Source organism: Canis lupus, chromosome 6 (genome assembly GCF_011100685.1).
Source record: "Canis lupus familiaris isolate Mischka breed German Shepherd chromosome 6, alternate assembly UU_Cfam_GSD_1.0, whole genome shotgun sequence".
NCBI classification, from domain to species: Eukaryota; Metazoa; Chordata; class Mammalia; order Carnivora; family Canidae; genus Canis; species Canis lupus.
This window is the reverse complement of record NC_049227.1, coordinates 38,917,121-38,931,943: the sequence shown is the minus strand read 5'-3', so window position 1 is coordinate 38,931,943 and position 14,823 is coordinate 38,917,121. Positions and strand designations below refer to the sequence as shown.

General features: G+C 47.3%; 1 protein-coding gene across 6 annotated transcripts in view; it reads left to right on the top strand.

The window, feature by feature from the left end:
- Positions 1-14,823, top strand: part of PDPK1 (3-phosphoinositide dependent protein kinase 1) — a 79,413-nt gene that overhangs the window by 17,437 nt on the left and 47,153 nt on the right. The window lies entirely within an intron of this gene.

Here is a 14,823-nt window from a genome sequence, read left to right as displayed (position 1 = left end):
GATTGTTGGGAAGACATTTGCTGAATGAATTTAATTCCCAGTGAGAGGTTCATGTTTAAGTGGTGTATATAATTAATGTGGTTTCAGATTAGAAACCCAGTATTTCTTAGTTGTCAACTTTAATATGTTAAATTATTAATTTGAGCAAAACAGAAGGCAAGAGTGTGTTGTTCTTGTTTTCTAATAGATTTTACTTAGTAAAGCTTTTAATGTATATTCATCTTAGATTTTGTCCAAGGGTTATTTGGCTGTGAAATGAAATCTGAAGTATATGGATTAATTGTCTTTGAAATGTTGCTGTTTTTCTGATATAGCTCCAGGATGACAGGATTGAAAAGCAGAAATAGGATTTCCGTCCTGGGCCCCTACTGGTAGTTAATGATTTCCATGCCACCCAGAGGATCTGTGTCTGAAAGATACTAGCTTATTCATCTCGTTAGCAAGTACTCATCACACATTGTTAGTCCTTGTGAATGAGTGAGCTGGTGACCCTGGAAGTTCAAAAGGTCTGTTGGTCCCATGTGATCTCACCAGTGTCCATGGAGGACTTAGGGTCTCCTGTGGTGAGTGAGCCACTCAGAAGGCCTCTTGAGATCCCTACCTGCTGGGAGCCCCTGTGCGTCCATGCTGACCCTGCCCAGGTCGGACTTTGTCCTTGGCAGCTAACAAGATTAATAGTTAAGGGGAGCCCACTGGAAGATCTGTCTGTTTTTTGCCCAACGGCCCAGCAGTCCTCATTGTTCCCTGTCTTTTGTTTGCTAACTAAATTGGGACCCCCGTTGGAACCTGACTCGGTTTTGACCTGCTGTTTTTACCTAACATTCAGCTTAAACTTTTCCTTTTTTTTGTTTTATTTGAGAGAGTGAGCCACACACAAGCGCACAAGCAGGGGGAGTGGCAGGCAGAGGAGAAACAGGCTTCCCACTGAGCAGGGAGCTTGATGTGGAGCTGGATCCTGGGACCCTGGGATCAGGACCTGAACCGAAGGCAGCCACTTAACCCACTGAACCACCTAGGTGCCCCTTAATGAATGTTTTTGTAATGTGCATTTTAGTCTGAATTTCTGACTCTTTGAGCTAAGTTCTACGTAGATGAATTTGCGAGGGCAGAGAGTGTGAGTCTAAGATGTGATTTGGTAGTGATTATTAAATGCACCCCACAAAGAGCTTGCCAGGTTAGGGACACACTTCTCCATAACCTACATGATACACACTATCAGCATCTGAGACACCCTCTGCTAACTGGGGTGGAGTTTGACTGTGGCTTCACTGCTGGGTGTGGGACTGTGGCCAAGGACCTGCCTTGTGCCTCAGTGTCCCCAGCTGTAGAAAAAAAAAAAAAGGATGCTGAGATGCTGAGAGTTGTTTTGAGGACTAACCATGATAATATATATAAAATGCTGAGAGGAATGTGTAACAAACAGTAAGCACTTAATAAATAATATTTTTAGAATTAGAGAAAAAATGGCATTTTAATAATTTTATCTTAATAGTATTTAAAGTATCTGTAAGGGGTGTATATAATTATATGGAGAATTTATTTGTTTAAAGATTTTATTTATTTATTTATTCATGAGAGACACAGAGAGAGAGGCAGAGACCTAGGCAGAGGGAGAAGCAGGCTCCATGCAAGGAGCTTGATGCACAACTCAATCCCAGGAACCTGAGATCACGACCTGAGCCAGAGACAGACACTCAACCAGTGAGCCACCCAGGTGTCCTTTATATGGAGAATTTAAAGAATGAACACGTGAACAGGTTCACATGTGCCCACCACCCTGCATTAAACATAGGGTTTTGCTAAGTTCTTAGGAGCCCTTGAGTGGCCCTCCTGATTATAATCAGGTCCAAGGGTACCTGGCATCCTCATGTTCACATTAATCAACTTAATGGTGTGTGAAGGATACTTTTAGACATTTCCAAAATGCAAGAAGTAAGCAGAGCTCCTTTGTTCATGCAGACTGTACTTTCAGGGTATCACAGTGTATGTGGTGACATGTGTACAGAGTCAACAGTGAGGATGCAGGACAGTGACGTTCAGAGATGGTGTTTGCTGAGTGCTGCCCTCTGTCAGGCCTGAGCACTGGACCTCAGGCGGCTGGCGGTCCCCACCTTGTGTTCTGCTTCTTGCCTCTCCTGTTTCTTGCTCGGTGATGGGCTCCAGAGGGTACAGGGGACACAGTGGGAAGACAGGTGATGTGGCCATCCTCAGGCATCACCCACTGAATGCTTCTCCCTTCATGCTTGCCCTTTCTCTGCTCTGTTCCATGGAACAGTAGAAACAGTCTTCCTCTGGTCTTCTTTTAAATTCAGCCAGCTGACCCCCTGGAGCTTCAGCTGGTGAGTGTGGTTCCAACTTCGGTTAGGAGAAGCTGCATTTTGCTTTATGTGGTGCTGCACCAGAGTGTTGGTGGCACTTGTCTTGTGTCGGCCAGCTCCCTGACTGTGTGCGATTGAAGACCTATGTGGCCTGCAGAGCATGTGGCAAGACAAGCACCCCAGCTTAAGCATCCCCTCCTGCCACGCCCACTCTGCCCTGTGAGCCGGGACACACCTCCCAAAGTGCTTCCTGCTCTTGTCTGTTGCAGGCACTCAGCAGCCCTCAGGGGCTGGGTTGATGTTATCAACCTTGTTTTTTAGAAGAGTCAGTTATGGTTCAGAGAGTATGGCTTACCCATGGTTACCCTGGTTTCAGCTAAGTCTCAAATCTAGAACTTGGGTCCTTGATTTTGCTACTCCACCACAGTTCTTCATGGTGGAATTCAGGGGTGTTAGGGAGTCAGTAGTGGTTGCTGGGCCTGGCTTGATGGAATCTCTTGGGGTGAGAGGAGTTTCTTCCAGAAATGTTCTTTGCCAGTGCAGCCAGTTGATGTGAGAACAGCGTTCCTTTGGGATGAGCTGGTCTGATTGATGGCAGCTTCCCACCCTTGCAAACACAGAAGTCCAGAGAAAGGTGTTCCCACTGTGGGGTGTGTTGGCTATACCTGTCTTGCAGTCTTTCAGAGCTCCAGAGCACACTCTGCCCAGGCAGCATTTAAAGACCACTTAGCTTTTTGAGTTTGGGATCCTTTCCCAGGGAGAAGTTGCTAGCTGGAGCCTTAGGCTGTGTGGCAGCATCTTGACCATAGAAGGGCCTGATTTTGATCATAGCTTCTCTCATGGTGGTTAGGGGGTTCACCCTTCCTGTATCATTTTATCTGCCAGAGTTAGAATTTGACCTCCTAATACAGTATGTATTTGATTCTGTTTTACTCAGACACATAAACCATAAGTGGGAAGGGGATAGGCTTCATTTGTTGTCTCAAAAGGCCTATTTTATGATCTGATGACCCTTGGACGGGAAACCTTTGTGTCTTCTGTGTTATTTAATCATAAAAGCGCTTCTATTGCGCACCCTCTGAGTTGGCTGGTTGGTGGGCTTTGCATAGATTAACTTGTTAAATCTTCACAGTAAAGGGCCCTGGATGGCACAATTGGTTGAGCATCCATCTGACTCTTGGTTTCAGCTCAGGTTATGATCTTGGGGTGGTGTGATCGAGCCCCAAATGGAAGTCCGTACTCAGCAGAGTTTCTCCTGCTCGTTCACTTTATCTCTGTTTCTCTCTCTCAAATGAATAAACATACATATATACACATATATATGTATGTATATTAAAATCCTCACAGCAAGCCTGAGAACTCTAGTTCTCCTTATCCCTGGCTGTGAGGTGGAGTCTGAGCCACAGAGTGGTGACAGATGTAACTTGTCAAGGTCAGCCAGCCAGTGAGGAGCAAAGCTGAGATCGGCCCTGTGGAGTGCAAGTTCCAACAGTTCCATGTTAACTCTTCACTTGTGCTTGCGACTTGTCTGTCTATCCAAGGCCCAGACTACTAGTTCATACACAAAAGGTTTAAACAGCTTAGTAACTAACTAATGATTAAACTTTTGGATATTTATTCTAGTGGTATCACAGAATTAGATTCTTCCTCAGTGTGACCCTTAAGAACCAAAACATGTTTTAAGAACCTACTTGCCTTGCTCAGATAGGGGGAGTGTAGGCCCACAGCTTTGAATCCTTGGCTCTGGTGCAGAGCTGTGGCCTTCCTCTCAAGGTGAAAGACTTTCTCCTCACACCAACCCTGAGTCCACCCTCAGACTTCCCAAGCTCTTTTGTTTGAAATCCTTGCTTAATTTGCATTTTATCCTTCTTGAAGAGATAAAGATAAGACAGATAAAGAAACATCTGGAGGGATCTAAGAATTGCCAGTCAGTTCTCTTCTTGCAAATCCCTTCTCTGCCTCCTGGTGTCCACCCAGCTGCTGTTGCCTTTTCTCCTTCTAGTCTCCAGGGCTCAGGTAGGATGGGCTCTTAGTAGTGGTTTAGTGAATGTCTGTTAGTGGGGATGAGTGGATAAGACATTTTTCCTTGTGAAGTGTTTTTAAACTACATTTTCTTTTTTTTTTTTTTCCCAAAGATTTTATTTATTTATTTGGGAGAGAGCTTGAGCTGGGGAGGAGGGGCAGAGAGAGAAGGAGAAGCAAACTCCCCACTGAGCAGGGTACGCTACATGGAGCTTGATCCCAGGATCCTGAAATCATGACCCGAGCTGAAGGCAGATGCTTTACCAACTGAGCCAACCAGGCATCCCCTAAACTACATTTTCAAACAAAGGAGGAAAAACCATGAGTCTTCCATCTTAAAACCACCTTCAAACTACTTTGAGTTAGAAAGCTCCTCTGCAGCTGAGCTTTATCCTCTGTGTAGATGCAGGAGCCCTGGGAGTCACTGTGGCTTCTCCCCAGACACTGACAATAGCCTCCTGTGACCTGGCTGAGCTTGCTCACCCCTGCCTGCACTTTCCCACCTGTGCTTTCCCACCAGTGATTACTGACTGTGGGAGGTGCTTTAAAAATACGTGGCTCTGTATTTTAAAAATAAGCTTCCAGAGGCACTTGGCCAGCTCAATTGGTGGAACATACAACTCTTGATCTCGGGGTTTTAGATTTGGGCCTCATGTTGGATGTAAAGATTACTTAAATATGAAATCTTTTTTCTTTAAAGGATTGATTGGTTGATTGATTTAACAGAGCCAGTGAGCCCAAGTGAGGGGAATGGGAGAGGGAGATGCAGGCTCCCCACTGCGTGGGGAGCCTGACATGGGGCTTGACCCCAGGACCTCGGGATCATGACCTAAGCTGAGGGCAGATGCTTAAGTGACTGAGCCACCCAGGTGCCCCCCCCCAAAGAAATTAAGATTTTATTTATCATGAGAGAGATATACAGAGAGGCAGAGACATAGGCAGAGGGAGAAGCAAGCTCCCTGTGGGGAGCCCAATGTGGGACTCGATCTCAGGATCCTGGGATCACGACCTGAGCCAAAGGCAGATGCTCAACCACTGAGCCACCCATGTGCCCCCCAAAATAAAATCTCTTTAAAAAATAAAAATAAGCTTCCATCTACCTAGGAAACTAACTAACCTGGTAGGTAGTTTCCTAAGGGTTAGTGAAGCTATCTTGTCTGGTGTGTGAGATTTGGCGGGATGTGGGAAGGAAATCTGTGGGTCATTTGTTCTCCTTTGCCCCAAGTTTGTGTTTTAATCTGTATGTCAAAAATATTTGTTATATTTAGCAGTTGTGAATGGTGGTCACTGGATATATTGATGCTGATGTTTTCCTTAACTCTTAGTGGGTAAGCAAGGTAGTGTGTAGTTCAGTTGAGCCTTACTATGTTTTTGGTGGATATGAAAATGTAACTTGGTCTCAAATTATTTTTCCCTTGAAAGTTTCTACTTCTGAAAGGGGACTGTTGAACTCAATACTCAAACTGTTAAAGAAGTTGAAATTTATTAAGTTTTTACATATAATTTGTATGAAACAAGTCTACAGAGAATACCCACTTTACAAGTTCACTTGGAAGTCAGGTTGTTTTTTTTTGTTTTTTTTGTTGGTTTTGGTTTTGTTTTGTTTTTAAGATTTATTTATTTGAGAGAGCACTAGTGCATGCTTGTGCGTACACATGGGGAGGGGCCAAGATCCTCAAGTGGAGTTCCCGTGGGGTTCAAATTAAGAGCTGGCCGCCCTACAGACTGGGCCACCGAGGCACCCCTGGATGTCAGTTAAGACTCACGCTTGTCTTCCTGTCAGAGTCTTTCTTGTGAAGGGCTGCTTGTGGTTCCTGCTCAGAAAAGGTGAGGTGAGCACAACAGGTGTCACTTGTGCTTACTGATTCTCTACGACACACAAATATGCACAGAACGAGATTCATGTGGAGAAGACACATGGGGGACATGTGTGTCTGCCTTTTCCAGAGACCCCAAGGCTGCCAGAGGTCAGTGGCTATGAATCTCATAACCCAGGTCAATTGAGAGCAGCTGTCCTTCCTTGTTGTCGAGAGAGCTGTGCCCCAGACACATCTTCCACATCTTTCAGCAGTGAGGGAGTTACTGAGGCTTGTCCTGACCAGCCACATAGGAGACAGGAGAAGGAAACACAGAAGGGGATCTCGTTCTGAGGGAGGGAGAGATTGAGGGCTGCTGGTACTGGGGAATGGGGAAGGAACAGTAGGGATGAGCATGGCTAGTGGGGGAACTCCTAGCAGGAAGGGAGCAGCATTGATGTAGGCCATGGGGAGCCAGAGAAGCCACTGGTGTGAAACCGGTGAAGCAGGTCGTGGCGCCCAGCCTTCCCTTGGGTGTGAGGGGCTTGGATTTGGGATGTGCACATGTGTATGTAGGAAAGGCGAGTGATGTGACTCTCATGGTGACACGGTGGCAAAGTTCTTGAGAACTTGTGGTCAGCTCCATTTTATTAGGGAGGATGGGGATAGTGGATAGGCATAACTAGGGTTTTGTTACTTTAAATTTCTCTAGAAATTTAAATTTCAGAAGCTATTGAGTAACCCAAACTATTTACTTACTACAATTTTGGGTCATCAGGTGGGTGGCAAGCTGACTGGGTTGTGCCGGGAGGGAATGACTCACCCGCAGGTCCTGGGTCACCTGGGATCTCCCAGCCATGCTGCCTCAATAGGGTGGAGTGCTGGCTGGCTAGAAGGGGCACCTTGGGACCGACCCCCACCCCGTGGGGCTGCCAGTTAGCCATTGTCCCCCCCCCGCCCCGATTGTGGCAGACCATCTCAGTGCCATTATGCTGCCTAAGTACCACCTTGAGATATAAAAGAATATTTTTAGTATATGTGCTGCCAAAGAGAGCACAAGATGTAAAAGAATATATATATATGTTTATTGGCTGTTTAGAATAACAATTATAATACAAAAAAAATATTTGGACTTTTCACACTAAAAGGGCTTTTCTCTTAGGCTTTTTGTTTCACAATTGATGCCTAAGTGCTTTAAAGAGTAACACTGTGGCTATCTTTCTTAACTACAGAGGTAAAATTAATCGCTAAAACACACACATGCCAGGCTGTGGGAAGAGAAAGCAGGAGCGTACAGTTGACCCTATAAACATCTCTGTCAGGGAGGGGCCCTGAGAGTTGGTCTTGCACGGAGGTGCTTGGCTGCTGTGCGATGGCCAAGGCAGGAAGGAAACTGCAGAATTCCATGAAGGAGAAAGGCTGCCTATGACAGGTTCCTGTGTCATTGTGCCTGTAATTGCTGGAGCAGAGGGGACACCAGAGCAGTAGTAGTCTGGTGGCCAGCATCTCAGAGCCCAGGGCTGATGTGGGACCGTATAACTGTGGCTAGGCTAGCATCACACTCTGTTTCAGGAGATGCTTGTACCCTTCTGGGCAGCCCCATTTCTCAGGCTCCCATCCCTACAGTTTGAGGTACCCAGAAGGGGTGTTTAAGGGGCTCTGACACCCAGGGGTTCTGTCTGGTGGTGGCCTGTACTGTGGGTCAAACTGGGCTGCTGAGAAGGCTCTTCTCAGATTTCTTTAGAGCTTTCCCCATCTCCTTGGGTCTTTGCTCCAATGTCACTTTCCTAGTAAGGGCTTCTGTGTTTAAATTTGCACATCTCACAGCTACTCACATCAAATACTCCTGTCTTGCCTTCCTGGCCCTATTTTTCTCATAGTTCTTTTTTTTATTTATTTATTTAAAGATTTTATTTATTTATTCGGGGATGGGGGGCAGAGACACAGGCAGAGGGAGAAGTAGGCTCCATGCAGGGAGCCCGATATGGGACTCGATCCCGGGTCTCCAGGATCACACCCAAGCTGCAGGCGGTGCTAAACTGCTGCGCCACTGGAGCTGCCCTTTCTCATAGTTCTTATCATCATTTGACACTGTAACACTACCTGATGTTTGTTTTTTGGGGTATCTGTGTGCCATATTGGAATGTAGCTTTTTTTTTTTTTAAGATTTTATTTATTTGACAGAGCAAGAGCACAAGCAGGAAGAGTGGCAGAGGGCAGAGGAGAGGGGGAAGTAGGCTCCCGCTGAGCAGGGAGCCCAATTCAAGGCTTGATCCCAGGACCCTGAGATCGTGACCTGACCTGAAGGCAGATGCTTGGTTTTGTTCTTTGTTACATCTCCAGTACGTAGAGCAGTGCGTGGCACATAGTAGTTACTCAGTGAACTACTTCATTTGTTGATGAAGTGGATAAAGCAGTATGGTCTTAAGAGGACTGAATTTGCCTCAAATTACTGAAGCTGTGTTGAGGCCCTGGAGTTTCACTTAAAGCACATAATGGCAAAGCAGGTGTGTCAGTGTCTGTCAGTCTCATAGCATCTGTTATTGCCATCTCAAAAATCCAGAGTTCTTTCTATACTGCACTTGGATGTTGATTTCAGAATGACTGGCTTTTCTTTCTGACTCGTGACGGCTGCAGTATTTTGAGTCTGAAACATTAGTGGAAAGTGAAACTTTAAAATGTATGATGTATTGCAGGGCACGGGGCGGGTGGGTGGGGGGTGGTCGGTGAGATAGCCAAATCTTGGTTTCAGGCTCAGGTCATGATCTCAGGGTCGTGGGATTGGCCTGCATCAGACTATGCTCAGCAAAGAGTCTGCTAGAGATTCTCTCTCTCTCTCTCTCTCTCCCCCATCCCCCCTTCCACATGTACATGTGCATGCTCTCTTTCTCTAAGATAAATAAATCTTTTAAAAAATGTGATGCATGATTAGCTGTCATTACATTTTACTTTCTATACATGAATATTTTCTTCCTTGCCATGCAGCACCATCTAAGCTGCCAGCACTCCCCTGGCCCTCCACCTGAGGCCACTCCTAGCACCTGAGAAACTTCCTCCACCAAGCCTCTTGCCAACTGAGGCCCTAGCACCAAGTCAGAGGTCTGCCTCTTACCCCCAGCACTCGCCCATGCCAGTCTCTTTCGTGCCACCCTTACAGCTTTAACCAACCAGTTTTGTAAATGACATCAGGCCCATTAACGCTATTAGGATGTAGCTTTCTAGGGGCAGAGACCATGTCTGCCTTATGGCCATGCCCCTGGACCCTTCCAAGCATAGTGGTAATGTTTATTATTTGGATTAATGTAGTTAATTGGGGCAGCCCCAGTGGTGCAGCAGTTTAGCGCTGCCTGCAGCCCCGGGGCATGATCCTGGAGACCTGGGATCGAGTCCCACGTGGAGCTCCCTGCATGGAGCCCGCTTCTCCCTCTGCCTGTGTCTCTGCCCACCCCCCTCTTGTTCTGTGTGTCTCTATGAATAAATAAATAAAATCTTAAAAAAAATAATGTAGTTAATTTATTTCCTTTAAGAAATTCTGATGAGTGGGGTGCCTGGGTGGTGTATTCACTTCAGCATGTGATTCTTGGCTTCAGCTCAGGTCATGATCTTGGGGTCATGAGATTGAGCCCTGTGTTGGGCTCCACACTCAGCAGAGATTCTGCTTGTCTCTCTGCCCAACCCCCCTTTCCACACACACACCACCACTGCATGCGCATGCACTCTCTCTCAAATAAATAAATGAAATCTTAAAAAAAAAAAAAAAAAAGGAAACTCTGATGAGCAAAACGAGCACTTATATTCCTATGAAGTAACAGAGAACCCATGGCTTTGGAGAGTGACCTCCCCAGCAGCCTGAGTGGTCTACACTGGGTGGATTCAAGGTCTTGGAGTTCCCCTTCCCCTCCCAGGACTGTGGACAGGAATTGCTGGATGTGCTATAAGCTGTGGCAGACAACGATCATCCTGTTGAGCTGGGGGTGGGAAAAGCAGTGGAGTCCTGTGAATTAGAGGTGGAAGGAGTGGTGGTTATGACTGACTGTGCTACCTGTTTGGCGTTCTCTCCCTGCCCCTGCTCTACCTGGCTTCAGGGCCACTCACTACCCTCCTGCATCTCTGGAGCAAATGCACTGTTTCTCTCTTCTCACTATGGCCAAGCCTTCTACTTCAGTATCCGCCAAAACAAAGCAGGCACAGGTTGGCTCAGGCTCCAGAGCATGCTGACAGTTTCAGCCAGCTGCCAACAACAGAGTAAGACGACTAGTTTATATTCATTTATGCCAAGGTGCTGTATGTCTCTCAAAGGAGAGGCTGATTAATGCCTTCAAACCTCTCATTGGAATTGTGTTTTGAGGCAGGGTGAACTTGCCAGTAAAGGTAAGAGTACCAGGTGCATTCGTGTTTACAGGTGGGAATAACTGGGGCTCAACTTTTATCTCATGATTAGTCTCTGTGAAGTATACAGAACACTGTGTTTGTCTACCCAAGATCTCAGTCCTAGACCACCTTCAAGGTACAGTGCTAAGAATAACGTGTGTGGAATTGTCTTAAGTCTTAATGTACCTATCCCTGCCGTCCGGGGGGGCTCCTTGCAGGAGAGGTGACTCCCCACAGGAACGGTCATACTGGGACAGGCTGAGAGGCTGCAGGTCTGCTGGGCTCAGCTGCTTCCCCCTTCATGTGCCACTTCTGGCTGGATGTGTTCTTATTTCGCATTGGCCTGCTTTACCATGGAATAAATGGTGTTCTTTACGGCAAAGTGGGCTCCTAGCTGGTTTTCTTTCCCAGGTCCAAGTTGAGAGTTTATTTTATTAGTTTAAAAAAAAAAAAAAAAAAACCTAAAACCTTAAATCAGAGATATTGAGTATAATCTTACAGCAAGTGAAATGTCAAAGGCTGGCATTTGGAAACAGCATTGTCAAGCAGTGTTCCAGCCAAAACCTGTGTGTTGGCCAGCTGAGCCCAGAACCCCGGAGAAACTGAATAAGATAGCCCGTGCTCCTGCGGTTCCCCAGCCCAGGCCTTGCAGCTGCTATTGGAGTGACTGCTTTCCGGAGAGCAAGGGGCTGTGTGGAGACATTTCAGATTCGTGCATCTTTGCTGGATTGCAGTTCTTACCCTCTTGGGAGTTGAATGTGTCTGGCTGCTGAGGGAGTGGGGTGTTAACTCCCTGTTCCCATGTTAGTGGTGTGCACACTCCCTTTTGTCCCATCTCCTCCAGTTCCTGCACCAGCCACTGGTTCCACGTCCCTGTACTGCCCCTGAGCTCCAGAGGGCGGGGAGCACATTGGTGGTGGGGTTTGTCCTGTGAAGCCACACCCCTGGTTGGGTATTTTGCTGCAAAGCCTCGTCAGCACTGCCATGCATACTGTTTAGGTCATGGGAGTTTCTTGTTCTCTCCCAAACACAACATTAGGGTTTGTTCACATGCCTTTTTCAGACTGGGCACACCTGCTGCTCTCCACAGATCCCAGCTTCTGGTTCTTGTACTTCTTTCTCCCTCCTGCCCCAAGGAGTGGCTGAAGGAACTCATAGCACCCAGGGCCTACCTGAGTGCTGAGTGCTTTCAGGGTGGTCACTGAATACTTGCTGGAGTTCTTCCTGGGGAAGGGAGCATAAGAGTCCACCAGAATAGAGCAGGACCTCTCCCCCAGGAACTGTTGCCACTCAGACCTGATCATTCTTGGTTGTGGGGCCATCCTGTTCATTGTGAGACATTTACAGCATTTCTGTAACCTACCTGCTAGATGCAGTATGACTTCCTCCCTCCCCCAGCAACAGCACTCAAAAATGCCTCCAGACATTGCTGAGAGTCCCTTGGGGGGGCAGAATCACCTTAGTTGAGAACTACTGGGATGGAAGATCTGTCAGTGGCCACAAACTTCCTAAAACTAGGAGCTCATAGTGGTTGGCTCCCTCCTAGCGGGCTGTGCTTTATTTATTTTTTTAAAGATTTTATATATTCATGGGAGACACAGAGAGAGGCAGATACACAGGCAGAGGGAGGAGAAGCAGGCTCCCCACAGGGAGCGTGATGCGGGACTGGATCCCAAGACTCCAGGATCACACCCTGAGCTGAAGGCAGCCACTCAACCGCTGAGTCACCCAGGCGTCCCCGGGTTGTGCTTTAATATGGCCCTGGCAACTCCCAGCATGAGCCCCATTTCCACGAGATGGAAACTGTTGTCATGCTCACTGCTTGTGGCCAGGAACATGCACTTATTTGGGGAAGGAGCTCTGATAGCACATCTGGGCTGACCCCGTGTGTTTGGCACTGGGCTGCTGCAGCTTCAGGTTTGAAGTCCTCTACAGCAGAGGTGTGGATACAGTGGCAGACCCGGTACTGCAGGTGTGCAGGGAAAGTGGCTGCTCTGCAGTGCTGTCCTTGGAGCTGTTTGCTGTCTGAATCCTGTCTCATTCACTCTGTCTCTCCCAACAAGACATACACACCTCCTGACTTTCAAACTGCAGTTCTCATGGCACCTGCTATCTCCTCTCACACTTGCTCAGGTGGCCTGGGCATTTTCTGTGGCACTTACTATCCTCACCTGTGGATGGATGACAGGAAGGGAGCAGGCTTTATCCAGCATGATGCTGCACTTATACCAGGTCTGGTGCTGCTCAATGTCATGGGGTCTGTAGTAGAGTCAGGTCCGCATCTATCAAGATAGTGCTTTAGTTTCCAGTGTGCCACATAGTGTAGCCAGCAACCTGCCGCAGAGCCTGGGAATAGGCAGAGGTGTGGCCCATGGGCTGCTCTGCCTGGGTAGGACCTGCTCAGGGGGCAGTGATCTCCTTTGACCATCTCTTTTGGAGACCTTTTAATAACTGTAGAAACCACTTTGATGAAAGAAAGCTCTCAAGAATACATGCTTGTAAACCAGAGACTCATCAGACTTACCTGGTCGTCGTTTTGAGGGGAGTGAGATTCATGCATTGGATGTTGGTCAGTTTGCAGTCAGGAAGTCTGTGCTGAAGACTTTTCTTGGTAAGTGCTTCTGAAGCCAGTGTAAGCATTCCTAACCCTGTTAAGGCTCTCCCAGGATGTTTGATGCCAGGATCCTTTGTCCCCAGAATAACCAGTTTGCTGGGGATTGTCACACCCAAGTCTTCAATGCCCCCTCACTTTCTGTGGCTGTGGACACCTGCTGCCTGCGATGCCCTGCCTCCCTTGGGCATAGTGGCTCACCCTTTGGGAAACTCTTTATTGCTCTTGGATGTTACCTACCTCACCTGTAGGGCTGAGGTTCTGCCCACTGAGATGAAGCCATGGGCTGTCCCCCACCTGTGCCAAATCACAGGACAGATATGTTGGTGCCTTTGCTAATGTTTGAGATTTTGATCAGTATTTCGCTTGCTGGTTTTGAATTAAAAGCCGTGTTGGTCACTGTCTCATGTGTCTCTTCTGCTCTCTCCTTGAGCCTTGCTTGACAGGAGGCTGGGCACATAGGTGAATTTAGGTGAGCCCATGTTGATCAGATTTATGAACTTGCTGGGACAGGTGGAGAGGGTGCGGGTGGGCATGACAGAGAGGCAGTACTCTTCCCTCCCCTCATCTGCGGGTCTTTGGTGACTGCCCAGTGGACCCGTGGCCAGATTAGTTCACAACACTGCTGTAGTACCCAGGCCCTGTGCTGTTGAACTGCAGGCTCTTTCCCGCTTCTCCTCCCTTGTGTGTCCTTTAGGTCACATAGTCCAGCTGTGTCTCAGTCCTGGGCCTGAGGGTCTGCACCCAGGATGACCTAAAGGCCCAGGGAGCATGTATCCTTGGCTGTGTCCAGGAGTCCTATGAGTGCCCAGAGCTCTGTATGCATAGCTCTCACTCGCAGTGTAGCCTGCCTGGCTTGTGAGGACAGTCCAGGCCTGTCACAGTTCTTGATGGGCCTTAGCCTGGCTGTGACTTCCCCACTTAACTGACTCTGAGGACAGAGAGATTCCTGCTAATCTCTGGGAAAGTTACTGAATTGGATTAGGCTTCTGTTATGTTGTATGCTTTGGTCATAAAGGGACAAACCGTTAAGGTACTGTCTGAACCCCAGAGCTTGGTCCAACCTTTGGTGCCTCTTGTGAGGTGGAGTGTTTATGAAATGTGTAAGGCATACTTGGCTTACTGCTCAGCCATCGAGCATTCAAGAAAACAGCAGTCTTCCATAAATAAATGGTGCACCTCGACTCACAGTCCAGCTGGAGGACTTGTCTCACTGGTCACATATGTACTGTGTACTATAGTCATTCTCCAAATGTTCCACTGGTACTGGGTGTGGGATAATTTCTCACACTGGTCACAGGTGTCGCTCCTTTTATTGAGCTTCACTTGATTACTCTCCACAGATACAGCGTTTTCTACAGTTTCAAAGTTTGTGACAACCCTGAACCAGCCAGTCAGTGCCAGTTTTCCAACAGCACTTGCTCACTTTGTGTGTCTGTGTCACATATTGGTAATTCTCGCAACATTTCAAACTTTTCCATTATTATCATATTTGTTATGGTGATATGTGATCAGCGATTATAACTTCCTGAAAGCTCCGATGATAGGTCTTTTTTTTTTTTAAGTAAGCTCTACGCACCCAATATAGGGCTCGAACTCATGCCCTACCGACTGAGCCAGCTAAGCTCTCTGATGGTTAGCATTTTTTAGCAATAAAGTATTTTTTATTTAAGGCATGGACATTGCTTTTTTTGGACATAATGCT